The sequence below is a fragment of the Staurois parvus genome, unplaced genomic scaffold (genome assembly GCF_062004578.1).
Source record: "Staurois parvus isolate SC_StPar_1 unplaced genomic scaffold, SC_StPar_1.0 ptg000316l, whole genome shotgun sequence".
NCBI classification, from domain to species: Eukaryota; Metazoa; Chordata; class Amphibia; order Anura; family Ranidae; genus Staurois; species Staurois parvus.
Genome location: NW_028318112.1, coordinates 1,759,589 through 1,778,078, shown reverse-complemented (window position 1 = coordinate 1,778,078; position 18,490 = coordinate 1,759,589). Strand labels below are relative to the sequence as shown.

The 18,490-nt window shown below is 43.5% G+C and overlaps 2 long non-coding RNA genes and 1 pseudogene across 2 annotated transcripts in view; 2 read left to right on the top strand and 1 right to left on the bottom strand.

Moving 5' to 3' along the window:
* LOC149457509 (uncharacterized) overlaps nucleotides 1-18,490 on the bottom strand; it is a 406,371-nt gene that overhangs the window by 168,406 nt on the left and 219,475 nt on the right. The window lies entirely within an intron of this gene.
* On the top strand, nucleotides 1,242-2,787 carry LOC149457511 (uncharacterized; annotated as a pseudogene).
* On the top strand, nucleotides 3,202-4,215 carry LOC149457510 (uncharacterized). Its single transcript, XR_016313618.1, has 2 exons — nucleotides 3,202-3,895; nucleotides 3,991-4,215. It is a non-coding gene; the product is annotated as an uncharacterized LOC149457510 (long non-coding RNA).

Genomic DNA, 18,490 nt, shown 5'->3' with positions numbered 1-18,490 from the left:
TGAAAAGAGAGACAGCCAATAGTACCTTAGCGAAAAAGCCTTGGAACTAGTGGGGGGAAAGGGGCTGTTGGTGCAGGGAATATCAGGGAAAGGAATAGGACTGATCCTTAATAGTGGCACTGATCCAGAGATGGTCAAAATGGGGGTCACTATTACCAGGACCCTGAAAAAGTTCAATTTGAATGGTTGTTTTAACCTAGAAAATCAAACGATGTGTCAGTGCCTGAAGAATTGCTCCAATTGTTTTGATGAAAATTTAAAGAGGTCATTAAAGAAATTCAATGTAACTGACAAGTGTGACGGGGATTATGAGTTCACTGATTTAAATAAATACAATAGATCGTTTAAGGAAATAGTAGACTCCAAGTTGAAAATTCACCATATAAGTGTTGAAGCAAGAGTCATGCCAGCTTCATATTATTATGTGTGTGGCCAAAAGGCATACAAGTGGTTACCGGCAAAGGCAAATGATACGTGTGTACTTGCTAGGTTAATTTATACCACTAGAGTGGTAAATACTACAGAATTGCAGGAGACTCATCAAAAGAAAGATTTAGGAGGTCTGTGAGAGATAAGGGGGGCTCAATTGAAATGACACAAAGGGAAATGGAGAGAATTGGGAAAACATATTCAGTATCTTTGTTTGGGGAAGCTTTTAAGGCATGAACTTATGCTCCCTCATTCACAGGTGTGGGACATGAAATGATTAATAGGTTGAATGACTAATACTGCTAACATAATGTTAGGACATGTTTTAGAGGTCTTAAAGGAAGAAACAGATGAGCTAGTAGAGATAAGAAGACAAGTGGTTGCTAATCATATGGGATTAGACATATTATTTGCTTCACAAGGGGGGGTTATGTAAAGTTATTGAATAGGAATGTTGTACCTATATAGTTGATAATAGCTATAATGTGGAAAAACATTTAGCGGCGGCAGAAGAAATACAGGGGAAGGTGCATGATATTTCTAATCATACATTGGATTTATCAGAATGGGGAGGAGGATGGCTGTCTTGGCTAAACCCTCTATCATGGTTTAGGGGAATAGGGGAAGTATTTAAAACCTTTTTTTGATAGGATTCTGGGGGTAATCTTGGGAGCTGCTTTATGTTTATATTTGTGTTTTAAATTAGTCATATTTGCATGTATGGCAATGTGTAAGGTAAAGAGTAAATGTGAAAAGAAAACCTCAGATATTCCTCTTGCTTTCTAGAAGGAAGAAAAAGGTAGAAAGGGAAATGCCAGAGCTATTCTTTGTCCTTCATGACCCATAGAATGGTCTGTTCTGTTATGCCGCTGAAGCAGAAATGCCTGAACTTGAGCTTGAACTTGAATCTGTGATTAAGGATTCTCCCAATCAGATGATCCATGACCTACTTGGAGGCTCCCTAAACCCTACATATGATGAAAAGAACTTTGGACTAGAACAGTTAAGCTGTGATGGACCCAGTCTGTTGCCCAGTGATGAAAAATCCTCAGAAGAAAATAAGGAGTCTGTTTGCTCTGATGACTCACTTCAAATATTGGACGATGAACAGACTGTACGGGAGATTTGGGTTGTGGGACATTCATATATATATTGGGCCAGGGAGAAGGCATTAGAAGTAGGGATGGAAAATTTGGGGTGTGATCCTAATAAAGTACAGGTAGTTTGGTGTGGTCTCAGGGGAATCCTCTCGGCATTATCATCCACTTAGGTGGTAATGATGTGGGGAGAAGTAGAAATTTGGGACTGACCTCTTTTACGAAGGAAGATTTGAAGTGGATTACAGAGTATTTCCTGGACACCATTTTAGTGTTTTCCTCCATTGTTCTCAGACCATGTTGGAGTCGGGGAACCAAATGAAGGGGAAGGAAAGTAAATGATGCTTTACAGAGGTATTTATGGAAGGAAAAAGGGTATATGTACCACAACCATGCTTTGGAAGGAGAACAGCCTGATCTCTTCCGAGGAGATGGGGTTCACCTAAATGATGAAGGGAATTGCATTTTTGTGTCTAGTTTAAGACAGATGGTGGAGTATTGTTTAATTATGGGAAATTTGAATCCTTAGTTAGAGACTGAATGCTTGATGTGTGTGTTGGCTAAAATTACACTTGCTTGAGTGAATGCTTAGGGACTCTGTCCCTTTAATTCCAGCTCTTCGAGGGTAACATTTGCCCAGTTCATGAGTATGGCTATCCAGCTTACGGATGTCGGTAGAGGAGAATGAATGGACAGTGGCTATAGGAGAGTAGTAAGGAGCTAAAGTATTGTACCTTCTGCACCAGAGAATCCACGGGTGGGGATGAGTGTATGAGAGTTGAGGAGTTATATCTTTACATCTCCATGTTTAAGATGATAGATGTTTGGAGGGTCTTCCACCTGTGTTACACCTCCCATTTTGTGTCATTTCTGGCTTGTGTAGAAGAATAAGGATTTGTGATCAGCAATAATCAAAAGGGGGAAATGTGTAAGGATGATTTATGATCATGCTGAATCTCTAATCTATACTCTATATATTGTTTTCTGCTGATGCATTAAGAATGGGTTACGCAATGATATGCGTGCCTAGAAAACTGTTTGTGTAAGCATGTGCTTAGTCATGTAATGCGTGCTAAGAGTGGGTGTGTAGCCAAGGTAAGCGATAAGTAGCTGTGGATGTGACGAACTAAGCATGTATAAAAGAACAAGGGGCGTAGTGGACTGGTGGGAATACAGCCATAAACACATGCTGTTTCTGTATCGGTGTTTTCCCCAATACTGTATATATAAATGCTAAATAAAATAATCAATTTGGAGCCATTCTTGCCTTCCAGATATTTTTTACCCTAATCACGCCGCATGCACATCGGGCCTGGGGACCGCCACTGATGGCCATGTGGCCCCTGCTATCTAGTAGAGAGTCCTTAGAGTTAAATAGGCCTATACTTATCTGGCAACAATTGTTGGATGATCAAGCTGAACACAGCTGGGCCCTACCAGAGATCACAATACTACAAGTGGTGAGCATTATTTTCAACATAATTTATATAATATTCTCTTTCTTCCATACTTGGGTGGGTTTTTACCCTTATATTATATTTGGCTTATCCGTTGTTAACACATCTGGTTACTGATAAGGATATCTTTGCAGAGTTTCTGCATTAATGTTTTCCCTTGGGCCACACATGACTTAGTTCTCTTGACGAAACCAGTAAATATTTGTCAGGGAGCAAGGAGCTAGACACACAAGGAGGTGCAATTAAAGGTAGGTCTATGCAAGTCCGACAGCAACAGCGAATGACTTGGTAGGACAGAAGTTCTCCTGCCGAGGTCGTCTTCCAGGATAATCAAGTCGAGAACCAGCGGGAATCGTAGCCAAAGCCAGGGTCAGAAGCCAGGAAGAATGGTCGCCAGAGTCGGGGTCAGAAGCCAGGAAGAATGGTCACCAGAGCCGGGGTCAGAAGCCAGGAGGAGTCTAAGCCAAAGCCGAGTCGGTATCCAGGAGAGCAAAGAGTTAACTGAACAGGAGCTTGCTGCTGTGCAACATATAGGACACGAATGCAATGGACAGCTGCAAACAGCAGACTTAAATGTGATAAGCCGCCACCTCCTGGGAGGAGCCGCAGAGGGCTGAAAGCATAAAGGATCCCACAATGCTTTGCAGACCTAAGATGGGTGCCAGCACATGGAGCAGCACAAGCCCTGAGGAAAGGTAGGACCTTGATAATATTTGACCTCCCTTATCTAATTTGATTTTACTATACCCATAGATTTTTTTATTTCTCCATTTATTGACTGTTGTAGTGTGGTCCTTGATGATGGGCAGTATATCGTGGCACACTCCCTTCCCTCCCCTCAGATGTGACATCCGGGAGGCATCTTCACCCAATTTTCTGTGAACATCTTGAATATCTGATGCAGTGTAATTTGTAGGTGTATGAGCAATCAGCCATTTTTGCACATTTTGAATTTGATACTTTGTATCATGTTATTTGTACCCATTTTATGTTTTGTTATATTATAGACCTGACATATTTAATCCCTGAAGATGGAAACATGAGTTCTGAAACACGTTGGATTTGTCTGGTTATCATCATTGTTCAAGCTTATATGGGCTGATAGCTGCCTTCTACTGTACAATGTTATTCATTCCTTGAGTCATGAATTGCTGTACTGCAGTTTGATCTTATTGAATCTGTTAATTCTTTTTACTTTTTTCTTTTTTGTAATAAAAACGTATTGTTTTGTACTGTTGCACACACGTTTTTGCCTTACAAGGGGGGATATCTGTATATCTGTTTGAAATGCTTAGGGAGGGGCCATGCTTTGAGTGGTATCACCCCACAATAGCCCATCCTGGCTCGCAGCCTGAGCTCATGGCTGGAGCCAGCGTGCTGCTATATCATATGCACTTATTTCTTTAGTTTCGGACATTGCACAATATCATGTAAGTGTATCGGTTTTGTTGTGCGAAGAAATGTAAATAGTTTTACGCTATGTGGAGCTTTCCTTCTGTTTTTCTGATATTTATGGTAAGCTGTATTGGCATAACCCTGAGAGCATGAAATGCGAGTTAACCCATGAATAGAGTGGATGCTGTTAACCCACTAGTGGCTTAGAAGAACTATCCATTATTGCAATCTGATGTACTGAAAATTGTATGGTGTATATGGTGACTTCCTGAAAATTTGTGGTTTAGAATTTTTGGGAAGAGAATTATTTTACCTTAATAGGTAAAGGAAACTGGGTGGTGTAGTGGAATTGGGATATTTTTAACCAAAGACATATAGAAGAATACATATGGGCCTAAATTTATGAAGGAAGATTATTGTTTTGTAAAATGTTGGCCTTAAGATACTTCACAAGCTGATGATGGTAGACAGGGCTGGTGTTATAAATCACCATGTACAGCATCCCTGAACCCCCCCCCCCCCCAAAAAAAAAAATCAAATTATATTTTTGCTAAAAAATAGTATCATTATTAATGGACACAAGCACAACAAAATTCCTGATAAACCTTAAAGATAAAACTGTAATGTGTTAATACATAAAGCTGTGTGTGTGAATGAGGTCATGTGGTTCATTCACATGGTGCTGTGGTCTGTACAGTGTGAATTGATGGTTCGTTTATGTGGCTTGAGCCACCTAAAGCTTTGTGCAGTCAGCCTATGTTATGCTATGGGGATGCAACAGCTGTACAAACAGAGACGCAAGTCATATCTTGACATGCCTGTGGGTATTGCAAGGGAAAGTAGCGAAGCACTAAATAGCAAGAAATGGCCTGGCCGTGAAGGGGGTAAAACCTCCCAGAGCTCAAGTGGATAGAGCCATTACAGAGGTAAGACTTTTCGAGAAAACTTTGTATTCCATGCTTTGAGGGAACATAGGGTTGCCATGGATGGAAAGATATTCTGATATGAATAGTGATATGCCCAATTTCTTCTGTGCTACCCTCCAAGTGATAAGTATATTCAAGATAAGTGAATTATGTTTTAAGTCTCTCAGTTTACTACACATTTAGTTTACTGTGCAAAACCGCTGATAGATGATGTAGGATGTCCAGTTGGGTCTTTCAAAGTCATAATATGTGTGGGTTGGTAGAGGCCTTTACTGAGTCTTGTGACAAGCTTACCAGATATATTACCAAATATATGGAACTGAATATTAGTAAAAGACCATTTGATACACTCCTGTTGTTCTACCCACATATCAATCTGGCGTTTAGCCACATGACATGCCTTTATAGATTCAAGTGTTGGCTTAGACCAGCAATGGGCAAACTACGGCCCGGCGGACCTTTTAATCCGGCCCGCAGAGCTAGGCTCCCGCTAGGCTCCTCTCACAGTCTGCCCTGAAGACCGGTGCAGCATGAAAATCTGTCTCCTGTGAGGATCTGTCCCCCTCGACGTATCTGCGCATGTGCCGGAGATCGGCGATCGGCTGCTAATGCCTGAAACTGGCACATGCGCAGATACGTCGAGGGGGACAGATCCTCATAGGAGACAGATTTTCATGCTACACCGGAACGAAGCGGGACACGGCGAGAGGAACGCGCGGAGCAAAGGTAAGTGAATTGACACAGGGGGGACTTGGGGACTTAATATGGGGGATGAATTAATATATGGGGGATGAATTACTATATGGGGGATGAATTACTATATGAGGGATGAATTACTATGGGGGATGAATTACTATGGGGGATGAATTACTATATGGGGGATGAATTACTATAGGGGGGATGAATTACTATATGGGGGATGAATTACTATGGGGGATGAATTACTATATGGGGGATGAATTACTATATGGGGGATAAATTACTATGGGGGATGAATTACTATATGGGGGATGAATTACTATATGGGGGATGAATTACTATGGGGGATGAATTACTATATGGGGGATGAATTACTATATGGGGGATGAATTACTATATGGGGGAGGAATTACTATGGGGGATGAATTACTATATGGGGGATGAATTACTATGGGGGATGAATTACTATATGGGGGATGAATTACTATATGGGGGATGAATTACTATGGGGGATGAATTACTATATGGGGGATGAATTACTATGGGGGATGAATTACTATATGGGGGACGAATTACTATATGGGGGACGAATTACTATGGGGGACGAATTACTATGGGGGACGAATTACTATGGGGGATGAATTACTATATGGGGGATTTATTACTATAGGGGGGATAAATTACTATATGGGGGATGAATTACTATATGGGGGATTAATTACTATGCTTACTATGGGGGAATATTACTATACTTACTATGGATGACACATACACATCATTCATCTACTCTTGGTCCGGCCCCAATATATGAACCCATTGCGGCCCTCAAGTCAAAAAGTTTGCCCACCCCTGGCTTAGACTAAATAAGCCTGGGCTATATGAAGAGTTTTGCTGCTTGTTTTGTAGTATTTCAAAGAGTTATTCTTGTAAGACATTGTATACAAGAAAATCTTACCCCTAAGGAATACCTCCCAAAAAAAATTTAGATTGCCTTCATGAGTACTATTAGAGAATTTATACTCATGCCAAGCATTTTGTATTGTATGGCTGAAGTTCTCTTACTCGTCAAATATGATGGAAATCTCCAAATTCTAACTGTGCCTTGTGGTTGTGAATAATCTACTGCGATAGAGGGTGGGCAATAGTCAAATATAGCCACTTTGTGGATAATAGGGTCACAAACTAGAGGCAGCAGGCCTGTGGGGCAGAATAAATAGTTCAGACTGGAGAAAGAGTTTTGAGGGGAATAGTAAAAAGTAAATTCTCTATCTGTAGAATGGGTCATATGCCAAACATGTTAGGTTTAGTGTTAAAATCATATTGTATAGTGGGGTTGATAAATTAGAGCCCTGCATAAGTTTACTAGCATGTCCTGTTTTAGAAGTAGACCTGTCATCTACCAAGTCCATCTCTGAATTCACCACCCAAAGACTTGTTTTAAAAGGAAAACGTTCTCATGACATTCTAAAACAAAATGCAACATTTTGATGATACTTTAAAAATGTAGCTCCATGGGAGTTGGAGACTATTTCTCAATTTTTGCAATGGTAAACCTCCTTTCGCAAGTAGTCAAAAGAAGGGCATTTAATTCAATACCAATTTTATTATAAAAACATGGTATGCACTGGGAATAGAAACAGCTGTAGATAAGAAATATTCATTCTCATACTTAGCTCATACTTAGCCCCTGTCTTGTGCCTGAGAGTGTCATTTTCTGCTTTTGAAAGAATTTATTCCTATTCAAGTTGATTCATTTTCCTTAAGGTTTTATTTAAGCTGGGATAAACCTTAGCCCATTCTGAGCATCTGCTCAAATTAACATTTTCTATCTTCCTTATGGGCACAGAAAAAGGGCCACCCTGAACATTTAAGCATACCACTCTCTGGCCTGACAAAAAGTAACCTTTTTAACATTTAACCATTTAGGTTTCATATCTAGTTTGCTTTCCTGCATAGGAACTAGGACACAATGTATATGGTTTCTCATTAGCCATTTTGTCAAAATAATGGTTATTTGTCATAGAATAACCATTATGTCTTAGAAGCTACTATAACATGACAATTTAAAGTATTTTCCAGAGGCCAACTTACATTCTGAATTGATCTGTATCAACACCATCCAAAAGGCAAATGTACCCTTTTAAAGGCTACAAATAAAATACATACAATAGGCCACCTTACAAATTTAGGAAAACCACCAGTGGTAAGAAAGTGAAGCTAGCAATAGTCCCAGTAGAAACAGAGTTAAAGCCCAAATAAAAAACCCTTCTATGCAGTAGGGCTGTGCCTGCACTGCAAGGGTTACCGGTCATTTCTATCTAGGGAGACAAGAAAGCACTTTTACTTATCTGATCCTCCACTCCGCTTTTGCTCCGGCAGTTGAACATCCCTCTTGAACATGTTCATTACAGGGCTATGGGCTTGATGACATCACAAGACCTTAGCCCACCAGAGTGCAGGAGAGAAGAGGCTGTGAGTATCAACCTAGCAGTATAGAGGAGCTTGCAGGAGTGGATCAGGTAAAACTGCTTTACCTGGTTCCCTAGATAAAAACAAGCTTTAAATTGACTTCCAAGAGTCCCTGTAACATTGTTTGCATCAAAACAGAAAGAAAATCAATGTCCTCATGAGAGACTGCCTGCCTGATTTGCAGAGACAGGGTTGTTACTGTAAGCATACAGCTCACTTACAGACAGGTAAATACCTGAGGACAGAACGGAAACCAAGGCTTCACCTATTCTGATCACTAGTTATATTAAGTTGACCTCACTAGTTATATTAAGTTGGGTCAATATGCCCAGGTGGTGGGATGGACTTCCCAATCATGTGACCACTGCAGCTGGTTATCACAGTGGCCCATCCTACCAGCTCCCAAACATAATGAGAGACCAAGAGATCCTTGGTGGCTTGGTCAGTGCTGATTGAGCTTTCAGCACAGATACTTTGCCCATCCATGAACACATACAGTATGTGCAGCATGTGGGTTTTAAAGGCCACCCTCTTTTGCAGTGTGTGGACATCAAGAGATTAAATATCATCACAATACAACTGCAGTGGTTCCTGAGCAGTAGGGGCAAAGCTCATTACCTAATGAGTCATGTGTCTTCAGGAAGAAATTGCCCACCACTAATGTTTTTCAGTCTTTCAGGTAGGCGAAAAGGAAGAACAGGAACTAGGAAGAGCGCAGCCCATGACCAAAACTACAAAGCCATGGGGTACTGTCATAGATGCTGTGGCCTGTTGGACTGGACTTGAGGAAAACCAAACCTACCTGAACCAGATGTTTCAAATACATCAGATGATCAGTACTGAGTTTAACTTAAATGACTGTTGGGTGTACACTTGGAGTCCCCCAGTGTATGTCATTAGCCTATATTAGCCATAGCTGTGCGTGAACCAAGCTTATATTTTTGGTTATTCATCACTGAGGCAGTGGGCAGCATGCTAGCAAAGAAAATTAAAAATGAAGATATCCTGTTAGTCCAGAAAGAGTTCAAAGAGTATGATCAGAGTGGTTATAAGTGATTACTATCAGGATTCAGTGAACACATAAGGTTGTTGATTTTGACAAACTGTGCCTGTTTACATCTATCTCTAAGTATAGAGAGTGTTGAAAAGAGTTCTGCCACCTTCAGATCACTTTGTGTGTGGCTACCCTTTAATGGCAATGTGTGATTGCTTAATTAAAAGCAAAGTATAGCCAAAGCTTTTTGGCCATACATCTCTTCTGGGTCAAAGCAGTACACTTAGTTTTTCTCTCTTTTTTTTTTCTTTTCTCTTTCTTTACTCTTCATAATTGTACCTTTTGAAATGTACACTTCAGCTGTGCCTTGTTTCTGTTTTATATACTGTTTGAAGCTGTAATGTCATTTTACAGTCTATTTCTTGAAAAATAAAATTTTTTGTAAAAAAGCAGTGCACTTAGTTTTGCTCTCCTATGACCCTGAGTCAGCTAATTGCAGGTTATTGCCAGCTGACATCCCAGAGCAGCTCCAGGCTCTGAAAGAATCTCGACTATGTTGTCGGGATCCACCCAGCTGCCTGATTGACAGCTGACTTCGGATAAGAGCTAAAACCATCTGTGCACATCCCCTCTTCTGCCTGGTGCTTCAGTGAGCACCGGAGGGGCAGAGCTGAAGACGGTGACTTACAGTCACTGCTTTCTGCTCCGAGCAGACAGAGAACTGAGTGGTCAGTGATCATGTGATGGTTCAGTTCTCTATCTTAGAGCCAATGTGGGAAAGATTCAGCATCACACCGATGTTGCAGTGTAGAGTTGAATATGAGGGTTTGCTTTTTAATGTACTTCTTTAATATACAGTGTGTTACCAGAATTATGGTGCAGCATTTAAATCTTGAACTTATGCACGATCTTGAACAGGATGGAGCCTTTAGTTAGTGAACAGACTAAATGGTTACATGATTGTAGCCAATATAATGTCAGGACACTTAGTAAAGGTAATTAAAGAGGAAGCAGAAGAAGAATTCCATCATTTTGGTCCCTGCCTACCACCCCTTGGTAAAGTCAGTAAAGTAGTATCTCAGTGTAGCCTAGTGTCACTGCCTCAGTAGTCCAAAACTGTTTTAAATTTACTAATGGGCAGGTCTTTAAAGAGGTAGTGACACGTGTTAGAGGTTTGGACCTGAAAGAATATGCATTGCCTGTTATGGGCTATATCAGCAAATGTGTAGAAGTTGTTACTATAATTAAAACAATTACTAAAGCAATGTACCCCTGGATGAATACAGAGGTTTGCACTCTGTTGAAAGCCTGTGATTCAGGTTTGGTGATGCATTTCACTTCAGACCAGCAAGAAGCCTCATTGTGAGTGTAAGGAGGACCAAGGCTAACTATGCTGTCCAAATTCTGAGTCACTTTTCCACAGTCTGCCTCCAAGCTGCCTGCTGATGGGGTACAGTCTGCCTCAAAGCCTGTCTGTGCTGATGGGGTCCAGTCTGCTTCAAAGCCTACCTGTAATGATTCGCTGTCCCCTTCCAAGCTTGCCTATGATGATTCGCTGCTAAGCCTGCCCCTAATGATCTGCTGTCTGCTGCCAAGCCTGCCTTTGCTGATTCCCTGGCTGCTGCCTAACTGGATTATAGTAGAAAGGTAAAGCTTTAAACTGCTGATGGGTCTGAAACTTCTGAGTTTTCATTATAGTCATGTGGCTTGCATGGGTTACTTGTTTGATCCAAAATCCCTATTGCTGCCTGTCGTCAATTCTTTTTGCAACCATTTCCTCATGTTGCGCCAAGGCTGAATGGCCTAGATACACATTTTGAATGTGGGAAATTTACCCACTATTGCAACCCCAGTAGCAGAGGTCTTCTATGGAAAGGCAGTGTTCCATTTTAAACTTGTCCTGACCTATGTGTAATCTCTGTGATCCCAGGTGCATTAGGGGACCTGGGTTGGATAACCTATGGCTTGGGTAGACCTGAATGGCTGACAAAATGCAGAGCAGTTTCTAGAAATCCAGATGGGGAAGGTTCAGTCATTATGGGACACCCCTAAAATCAGGGTACCTGTATGGACCATGGACTTCAGTGTTAAGCCTTCAGGTTGCCTTTGCAATCCAAGAATTGGGACATATGCTGCATTAAGGAATTCTAAGCTCCAAGTGTTATGCCTCCTCAGGGATTTGACAGGCAGGGAACTCAGTCAGCTTCCACACCACAGCAGTGGGGCATGATGGATCTTACCGAGGCCATTCCTTAAGATGGGGGAACTGTCAGGACATGGATCATCTACTGCTGGCATTGTGGTTCCCTGTACAGAGGATTGTAGCTCTGGTGTTCATCAGTGGGTGTCTCCTAGCAGCCAGTATATCCCAGTAATCAGTCTTTACCTGGTGCTTACTGCTGAGAGAGTATTTTGTTCCTCCTCTACTAGTGTCTCTCACGTCAGTGTTTTGCTTTGCCATCAGATAACACTTGCCACTTAGCCTAGATCATGATCTTGCTTCTGCTCTGCATCCTGTACCCTACTTCTTTTTTCCTGCTACCCTTGTATCTGATCCCAGTTCTGATTCACCCTTCCCTTCTATTCCCAGCATCTCCAGTTTACCCTCTTTATCCATATTCCCCATTTTTGTACTTATTGTACTTAGGCTGCTAGTTAGACATTTTGGTTATTAGGCTATAGTTTACTTATATCTTTATGTTTGCTGTGTTTCCTGTTTGCTGGTACTTGGATGTCTTTTGTTTTACTATTAATACATTTACTTTACTAGGTCTCAGTTTCCTAAGTGTAGCCAAGCAGATCTGGCCATCCCTGCCGCTGCTACCTGACATACTCACTTAATAATATCTGCTCATATCTGCTACTACTAGACCACCTTCCCCTCTTGCTTAAACCATAACCTTGTATGGGATCCTCAGGCATCTGGTCTGCCAAATAAATCTCATGATTAAAGTTCTAAAATACACCTGAAGTAACTGAATTGGGAGCATCTGAAAATTATATAATATTTTAGGTAGTATTCCCATTTTTACTATATTTATTTTCCATATCCACGAAAGAGGCATGTTCCTCAGTGCATGCAATTCTTTTAAATATAACCGATTTATTGAAGATGTTGATTTTAACTCCAAATACTAGAGCTCCTTATTTTGACCTACAAACATAAATGCTGACTGTATTTCCTTCTGCTCCTTAGGTAATAGATGAATTTTTAAGATCTCTGATTTGGATAGATTAATTTTAAATTTGTGTTGGGGGTTTTTCACTGTCAGGGTGGTAAAGATGTGGAACTCACTTCCTCAATCAGTGGTGTCAAGTTTTGATAGCTTAAAAAAAGGCTTAGATGGGCATTTTGGTGAACACAGTATACAGGGATATGGGATATATTCTCTGACATGAGCACACACACCCAAACAGGTTGAACTGGATGGACTGGTGTCTTTATTCAACCTTACCAACTATGTAACCAAATCATAGCTAGTAGTGGTTCCAGTGAAGGAACAATCAATAGGGGCAATAATGAGCACTGCTCTGCTATTTTCCATTAAATAATTCAAAGGGGAGAGATAGACTGTCATTAAGTTTCACTTTTGCTGTAAGGTCAGGGTATAAAGGCCTAATCCACTGCATCATTTTAGGACCTATTCCCAGTTCTTTCAAAGTTATTATTATTATTATACAGTATTTATAAAGTGCCAATGGTTCGCTCAGCGCTGTACATTACAAAGGGGGACAGAACATGTGACAGAACAATACCAATACAATGCAAAACATGAGGGGATCGAGGGCCCTGCTCTTTCGAGCTTACACTCTAGGAGGGAGGGGATAGTGGTACAGGAGATGATAGCTGTGGGGGATGGAGTGGTAGGAAGAGTGGAGGAGGTCGGCAGGTTAGCAGGGGGTGGGGTAGGCTTCCCTGAAGAGATGGGTTTTCAGGGTGCGCCTAAAGGAGAGGAGAGTAGGTGATAATCTGATGGGTTGGGGCAGGGAGTTCCAGAGGATGGGTGACACCCTGGAAAAGTCCTGGAGGCGGGCATGGGAGGAGGAGACCAGGGAACTAGAGAGAAGGAGGTCTTGTGAGGAGCGGAGTGTGCGTGCTGGGCGGTACTTGGATATTAGGTCAGTGATGTAGTACGGGGAAGTATGGTGGACAGCTTTGTACGTCAGTGTTAGGATTTTGAATTTGATCCGTTGCACAATCAGAAACCAGTGGAGGGATTGGCAGAGGGGGGTAGCGGAGTTGAAGACGTTGGAAAGGTGAATGAGTCTAGCAGCCGTATTCAGGATCGACTGAAGCGGGGATAGCCAGCGGCAAGGCAGGCCAGTGAGGAGGGAGTTGCAGTAGTCAAGTTGTGATATGATGAGGGAGTGGATGAGCTGTTTAGTGGTTTCTGGGGTTAGGAATGTGCGTATTTTGGCGATGTTGCGGAGATGGAGTCTGCACGAGTTTGTTAAAGATTGGTCTTGGGGCTGGAAGGATAGGTTGGAGTCCAGAATGACACCAAGTACTCTGGCCTGCGGGGCGGGTTTGATGGTGGCATTGTTGGATGTGACGGAGAAGTCAATGGGAAGTGGTGTCCGGGCTGGGGGGAAGACAAGAAACTCGGTTTTGGAGAGGTTCAGTTTAAGGAAGTGAAGCGACATCCAGTGTGATATGTCGCTCAGTAGGTGTGTGATTTGGGCGGAGACCGAGGGGGTGAGGTGGGGGGTTGAGAGATAGATTTATGTGTCGTCGGCATAGAGGTGGTAGTTGAAGCCGTGAGAGTGTATGAGTTGGCCAAGGGAGGAGGTGTAGATGGAGAAGAGAAGGGGCCCAAGGACAGAGCCTTGAGGGACCCCAACAGAGAGGGGGAGTGAGGGGGAGGTGGTAGCATTATAGGTAACGCTGAAAGAGCGTTGTGACAGGTAGAATCTCTGAGGCCGAGGGAGTGTAGTTTCTTTAGGAGGAGGGGGTGGTCGACTGCGTCGAAGGCCGCAGAGAGGTCAAGGAGTAGGAGCACTGAATAATGGCCATTCGCTTTGGTGGTTAGCAGGTCGTTGGAGAGTTTGAGTAAGGCAGTTTCGTTGGAGTGTAGGGGACGGAAGCCGGACTGTAGGGGATTGAGGAGGTTGTTGTCGTTGAGGTGAGAGCTTAGGCGGGTGTAGACTAGGCGCTCGAGGAGTTTAGATGTAAATGGGAGCAGGGAGATGGGTCTGAGGTTGTTCGGGTCATTGGGGTCCAGGGAGGGCTTTTTAAGTATGGGGGTGATGTGTGCATGTTTAAGAGGGGAGGGGAAAGTGCCGGAGGAGAGGGAGAGATTAAAGATGTGGGTGAGAAAGCATAGGATAGAGGGGGAGGGAGGTCGTAGGAGTTGTGAGGGGATAGGGTCGAGGGGGCAGGTGGTGAGGCGGGCATCAGAGAGGATCTTGGAGACTTCCTCGATGGTAGTAAGGTCAAAACTGCGGAGTGTTGGGGGGGCTTCAGTATGAGGAATGTAGGGTGGGGTGGAAGTGGGGGTCAGAGCAGTGGTGGGGCTGTGGGAGAGGGGTGATGAGCGGGTAGTTGAGTGAGGGGGAACAGGGTTGGAGGGAGTTTGAGCAGCAACGAAGTCCCTGCGGGTTATGTCGAGGGAGAGGGGGGATGAGGGGGTAGCTGTGTGAGAGGGGACGGGTTGAGAGGGCGTGTGAGTTGCGGCGATGTCCTTGCGAATTGTGTCAGTCTTGTTTTTGAAGTGATTGGCAATCTTAAGGGCAGGGAGTGAGGTGCTGGGTGGAGGTGGGGGTGGCGAGAGTAGAGAGTTGAAGGTGGAGAAGAGTCGGCGAGGATTGGAGGAGAGGGCCTTGATGAGGGTCAGGAAGTAGGCTTGTTTAGCTGCATGGAGGGAGGAGGTGTAGGTGTGGAAGGCAGATTTGTTGCGGGTGAAGGCTTGTTGGGATTTGGTTTTGCGCCATAGTTGCTCCAGGGCACGACTGTCATTTGAGGGTTTTGGTGTGATCAGTCTGCCAGGGCTGGAGCGGTCGGGGACTGATGTTGCGTGTGGTTAAAGGCGCTAGTGAGTCAAAGGCTGTTGACAGCGCGTTGTTGTTGGCAGTCATAGCCAAGTAGGGGCAGGACAGGGGGAGGATGCTGTCGTGGAGTTGATCAGCTGCAGAGTGGAGGGGGGCAGGGTTAAGGTTGCAGAGGTTATGGCTGGTAGTAGTGTGACATTTGGAGGGGTAGGTGTTGGAGGATGAGGAGATAGAGAAGGTAATCAGGTTGTGGTCAGAGAGAGGGAAGGGGATGTTAGTGAGGTTGTGGGGAGCGCAGCGGTTGGAGAAGACAAGATCAAGGATATTACCGTTGGAGTGGGTGGTGGATTGTATGCACTGTGCAAGTGCAAAGGAGGAGGTTAAGTGGAGGAGATGGGATGTGTCCGGGTTGTCGAGGTTGACAGGGATGTTGAAATCCCCAAGGATGATGGTGGGTAGCTCAGAGGAGAGGAAGAAGGGTAGCCAGGAGGAAAAGTCATCCAGGAAGCGGGATATGGATCCAGGAGGCCGGTATATCACAGCAATCTTCAGGGGGGTTGGGGAGAATAGTCGGACGCAGTGGGCCTCGAAGGAGGAGGATAGGGAGGGGGGTTTGGGAGGACTCGGAAGGTGCTCTGCGGTGACAGGAGCAGACCAACCCCACCACCTTTACAACCGTTAGGCCTGGGTGAATGGGTCCAGGTGAGACCTCCGTAGAAGAGTGCAGCAGGGGAGGTAGAGTCAGTGGGCTGGATCCAGGTTTCTGTGATCGCCAGGAGGTTGAGGGAGTGGGAAACAAAGAGGTTGTGGATGGCGGTAAGCTTGTTGCACACCGATCGGGCGTTCAGGAGTGCACATGAAAAGGGGGGGAGATTTTAGGGAACAGGAGGACAGATACTAAGTTACGGGGGTTGCGGCAGGATGTGAAGGCGGGAGGGTGTTGTGCGGGTGACGGAGGTGGTGGAGGGCCAGTATTCGGGGAGATGTCCCCCGCGGTTAGGAGGAGAAGGGTGAGAAAGGTGGCATGGGAGCGGGATGTGCAGGAGCGTGAGAAACTACTAGTGGAGGTGTTCGGGTCAGTGGGAGAGTGGAGTAATAGGAGGAGGTGGTGGGTGCCGTAGAGGGGTGAAGGAAGTAGTGAGGACACAATATACAAATGTTTGGGAGGAGCAGAGGGATATAGTGAATGGATTTTGGGAACGGAGGAGAGGAAAATGAGAAGGAGGAGTGTAACAGGCATTTTGGGGAGGTGATGAGAGCAGTAGTAGGGAGATGATAGCAATGAGGGGGAGATGTACAAGTTTTGGGGTGGAGCAGAGAGGTAAAGAAATGAGATTCGGGAACAGAGGATAGTAATATGATAAGGAGAAGAGGGGGCGTATTATATAAAGACACATGGAGTGGGACTCAGGTATGTAAGAGAGGTTTCCCAGGGTGACTGCTTACAGTCTGTCCAGCGTGCAGTAGAGTTTCTTGCTGTTGTTGTGTCTTCCTGCTGCTTAAGTTCTCCTGCTTTAGTTCAACTGCTGTGTTTAACTGCTTCGCACTCCTTCAACGCAGCACTCGATCAAAAGCAGCACCCCCATCAGAGACTGTGCCCCCCATCAGTGATCTCCTCCCATGAGCTGATCTAAATTTATAGGGAGATGCTCAAATGAGCATTCAACTCCACCCCAATTAGAAGCTGATAAGGATCACATGAATAGTGGGGGATTGCAATCACGAATCCCAAGTCTACCCTGTCAAACGTTTTTTGGCATCTATTGACAAAAGCAAAGCTGGAAATACTCCTTTGCTGATACCACGATAGAGTAATATTTCTCTAAGGCAGCTGTCTTTCCCCTCTCGCCCCAGAATGAAGCCAACTTGATCCACATGTACCCACTGCAGCATCAAAGGTTTTAACCTCCCAACTAATTATTAAATGGAATGAATTACACCTGTAGGGTCAATGTTTGCTGGCAACTGTAGACCTGTCATTCCTTTAATTCCATCATCTCTCATGGTAAGCAATTAGAAGTTGCCAAATATTAATGAAAAATTGCTTGTCGAGCAAATAAAGAAACTTTATTTTTCAGTTCCTTGTGTTTGCCATGGAACGTAACTATCTGTGATTTGGTGGGAAGTTCTACCTCTAAAAGACAGGTGTGGCAACATGGGCTAAGTTTGCCCCCAGCCTCGCCAATCTATTTATGGCAAGGTGGGAGGAGGTTCAAGCTCCCCTTGAACTAACTTTTTGGAGGTGCTACATTGATGATGTCCTGTTCTTGTGAAGAGGGGACACTGAATCTTTACAAAGATTTGTAGTTGGATTAAACATGAATGATTGGGGTAATAAATTATCTTTCGAGTAGAGCCATGAGGATATTCTTTTCTTGGATTTAACGATTCGAAGACAGAATAACCATTGTTTTACCTATTACTTCTTTTTTAAAAAAAACTATTGTAATGGCTATGTTCCTCAAGGGTGTTGCCACTATCCATTATGGCATAAAGCCATCCCTAAGGGGCAGTTCCTTAGGAATTTGGAGGAACTGTTCCAATAGAGATGAGTTCTTTGCTCAGTCCCAGTCCCAGGCTATTTGAAGGTCTGAAGGGATTTTTCCCTTGCTGTAAATAAAAGATGTGCAATACTATTGGTAAAAATAGTGTTATGACTTAATCCTTCACCTCTTATAGTATATCAAAATCTTATGAAATTAAGAGTTTCATTTCATGTTCTCCCAGGTTGGTTGTGTATCTTCTGCAGTGTCCTTGTGGTGTTCAGTATGTTGGGAGGATCACGTGGATGCTGAATTAATGAGTACATAGCTAATATCCACCCCAAAGAAAAGTTTGACAGTGTCTCTTTACTTTATAACTTTTATCTTCCCTATAAAAATATCCCACTCTTCATAATCAAGCCTTATTCATGTCATCAGTTGTTGGCAGCACCTATATTTGTGAGCAACTATCTTTAACGATGAAGCACACAGTGTCAAATATTGCATTAGTTTTATGTTGTCCTCTTTTACTTTTATAATAAAAGGTATTACA